We start from the raw sequence: 4,258 nt of genomic DNA, 5'->3' as shown, positions 1-4,258 counted from the left end.
GAACGGAACGGTGGAAAGTTGCATGGCAATATATCTCGGAATGGCTATGGAAATGCCATAATAGGTAGGTATGGTGGCTATTTTGAGGAAGATATAAGGAGGTTTATGTGTGATAGAGCGTATCATATCACGGGGTTTGGATGCACCGGCGAAGTTTGCACCAACTCTCAAGGTGAGAAAGGGCAATGCACGGTACCGAAGAGGCTAGCAATGGTGGAAAGGTAAAAGTGCGTATAATCCATGGACTCAACATTAATCAAAAGAACTCATATACTTATTGCAAAGATTTAGAAGTCATCAAAAATCAAGCACTACTCGCATGCTCCTAGAGGGATAGATTGGTAGGAAAAGACCATCGCTCGTCCCCGACCGCCACTCATAAGGATGCACAAGCCAGGTACACTTCATGTTTCAAATTTGTTACACAACTTTAACCATACGTGCATGCTACGGGACTTTCTAACTTCAACACAAGCATTCTTTAAATTCATAATCACCCAACTAGCATGACTTTAATATCACTATCTCCATATCTCAAAACAATTAGCAAGTATCAAATTGATCATAGCATCCAATTCACTTCCTATGATAGTTTTTATTATACCCAACTTGGATGCCTACCATTCTAGGACCAATTTATAACCAAAGAAAATACCATGCTGTTCTAAAAGACTCTCAAAATAATATAAGTGAAGCATGAGAGACTAGCAATTTCTACAAAATTAAGCCACCGCCGTGCTCTAAAAGATATAAATGAAGCACTAGAACAAAAACTATTAAGCTCAAAAGATATAAGTGAAGCACATAGAGTATTCTAACAAATTCAATCAAGTGGGCTTCTCCCAAAAGGTGTGTACAGCAAGGATGATTGTGGTAAACTAAAATCAAAGACTAATATAACACACGGCGGTCCAAGCAAAACACATATCATGTGGCGAATAAAAAAATAGCTCCAAGTAAAGTTACCAATGAACGAAGACGAAAGAGGGGATGCCTTCCCGGGGCATCCCAAAGCTTAGGCTTTTGGCTACTCTTGAATATCTTGGGGTGCCATGGGCATCCCCAATCTTAGGCTCTTGCCACTCCTTATTCCATAGTCCATCAAAGCTTTACCCAAAACTTGAAAACTTAACAACACAAAACTCAACAGGAAATCTCATAAGCTCCGTTAGTGAAAGAAAACAAAACCACCACATAAGGTACTGTAATGAACTCATTATTTATTTATTTTGGTGTTAAACATACTGTATTCCAAGTTCTCTATGGTTCATACCACTTAATACTAGCCATAGATGCATCAAAATAAGCAAACAACACACGAAAAACAGAATCTGTCAAAAACAGAACAGTCTGTAGCAATCTGTAACTAACACAAACTTGTGGAACTTTAAAAATCCTACCAAAATAGGAAGTCCTGGACAATTTGTCTATTGATCATAAGAAAAAAGAATCATCACAAAATCACGTTTCTGTGATTTAAAAAAACTAATTTTGGTGCATGCAAAGTTTCTGTTTTTCAGCAGAATCAAATCAACTATCATCGTAGGTTATCCTATAGGTTCTACTTGGCACAAACACTAATTAAAACATAAAAACACATATAAAAAGAAGGTAGATGAAAATTTTATTACTAGACAGAAACAAAAACAAAAAACACAAATAAAATTGGGTTGCCTCCCAACTAGCGCTATCGTTTAACGCCCCTAGCTAGGCATAAAAGCGAAAATAGATCTAAGTAGTGCAATAATAATAAGATAGATCTTGAAAACTCATCTCATATTCTCTATGTTCAGCAGCAAGTTTTCTTTGAGTCAAGCAAAAGTAATCAAAAGGGTTAAATTTAGCAGGACAAGAGTCCCCAAGATCAATCTTAGGAGGAACGGGTTCCTCCTTTGGCCCATCATAATGCACAACTAATTCATCACTATAAGCATTCTGTTGGAAAAATCTCGTGAGCCTATACTCAAGAGAGTATCCTAGCTCATTATTTTGAAGAGCAAAATCATTATTAAGTTCAGAAATTCTATCAACCAAGACATTGGTAGGAACCTTTTTTCTAAGGTTTTTATTGAAAGCAACATAGTCCAAAGATTGAAAACGCCTAATTTCATCTTGATCAAAGAGGACCGCCTCTATGGGAGGACGACCAGCGTCCACCCTATAGTGCGCAAAGATTTCTTTGGCCTCCCTTATTATAATCTAAACTCATGAGCCAAAAAGATAGTAACAGCGTGCTTAACAGAAGAATGCTCAATATTGGAAAATTCTAGGAAAATTCTTTGTATGCAAGGATGCATATGCATAAATTGTCTTTCAAGTTCAACTACAAGCATAGCGATAGCATCCGCAAGACTACTAGTTCTATGAAGAATAGAACCACCCATGGAAGGTAAAGCACCGGCACAAGTAAAGAAATCTTGAATAACACCTTTTCCAATAATGTTACCACTACCGATTCGAAATTTTTTAGTATGCAAGATAGGGGGTTCTTCAGCCGGAGCCTCAGAATTTTCCATGTTATCATTATTGTCGATATTGACGATAATCTCCCCAATTTTAGACATAACGACAAACAAAAGCAAGGAGGAAGAAAGCAAGCAAAAGAGAGGAGAAGATTGGGAAAGAGAGGGCAAATAACACGGCAAGGGTGAAGTGGGGGAGAGGAAAACGAGAGGCAAATAGAAAATAATGTAAATGCGAGGGAGATGAGTTTGTGATGGGTGCTTGGTATGTCTTGACTTGAGCGAAGACCTCCCCGGCAATGGCGCCAGAAATCCTTCTTGCTACGTCTTGAGCTTGCGTTGGTTTTCCTTGAAGAGGAAAGGGTGATGCAGCAACAGTAGCGTAAGTATTTCCCTCAATTTTTGAGAACCAAGGTATCAATCCAGTAGTTGGCTCCACAGAAGTCCCACGGACCTACAAAAACAAACAAAGAACTCGCAACCAACACAATAAAGGGGTTGTCAATCCCTTCACGGCCACTTGTGAAAGTGAGATCTGATAGAGATAATATGATAAGATAAATATATTTTTGGTATTTTATAATATAGATGCAAAAAGTAAAGATGCAAATAAAAGTAGATTGAAAGCTTATATGATAAAAGATAGACCCGGGGGCCATAGGTTTCACTAGTGGCTTCTCTCAAGATAGCATAAGTATTACGGTGGGTGAACAAATTACTGTCGAGCAATTGATAGAAAAGCGAATAATTATGAGATTATCTAGGCATGATCATGTATATAGGCATCATGTCCGTGACAAGTAGACCGACTCCTGCCTGTATCTACTACTATTACTCCACACATCGACCGCTATCCAGCATGCAAGATGACATGATGTAGAGGGATAAACTCAAGCAATATGATATAAACCCCATCTTTTTATCCTCGATGGCAACAATACAATACGTGCCTTGCAACCCTTTCTGTCACTGGGTAAGGACACCGCAAGATTGAACCCAAAGTTAAGCACTTCTCCCATTGCAAGAAATATCAATCTAGTAGGCCAAACCAAACTGATAATTCGAAGAGACTTGCAAAGATAACTCAATCATACATAAAAGAATTCAGAGAAGATTCAAATATTTCTCATAGATAAACTTGATCATAAACCCACAATTCATCGGATCTCGACAAACACACCGCAAAAAGAGTTACATCAAATAGATCTCCACAAGAGAGGGGGAGAACATTGTATTGAGATCCAAAAAGAGAGAAGAAGCCATCTAGCTAATAACTATGGACCCGAAGGTCTGTGGTAAACTACTCAAAACTCATCGGAGGGGCTATGGTGTTGATGTAGAAGCCCTACATGGTTGATTCCCCCTCCGGCAGAGCACCGACGAAGGCTCCAAGATGGGATCTCGCGGATACAGAAGGTTACGGTGGTGGAAATTGTTTTTTGTTGGCTCCCTGGATGTTTTTGGGGTACATAGGTATATATAGGAGGAAGAAGTACATCGGTGGCTGCTCGTGGGGCCCAGGAGACAGGGGCACGCCCAGGAGGGGTGGGCGTGCCCTCCTATCTCCTGGCCACCTCGTTTGCTTCTTGACTTGCACTCTAAGTTCTCCGGATCACGTTCGTTCCAAAAATCACGCTCCCGAAGGTTTCATTCCGTTTGGACTCCATTTGATACTCCTTTTCTTCGAAATACTGAAATAGGCAAAAAAAACAGCAATACGGGCTCCGGTTAGTAGGCTAGTCCCAAAAATGATATAAATATGTAAAATAAAGCCCATAAACATCCAAAAGGGGTAA

This window comes from Triticum aestivum, chromosome 6B (genome assembly GCF_018294505.1).
Source record: "Triticum aestivum cultivar Chinese Spring chromosome 6B, IWGSC CS RefSeq v2.1, whole genome shotgun sequence".
In the NCBI taxonomy this organism is placed as follows: Eukaryota; Viridiplantae; Streptophyta; class Magnoliopsida; order Poales; family Poaceae; genus Triticum; species Triticum aestivum.
The sequence above is the reverse complement of the archived record's forward strand: the minus strand, read 5'-3'. Positions refer to the sequence as shown.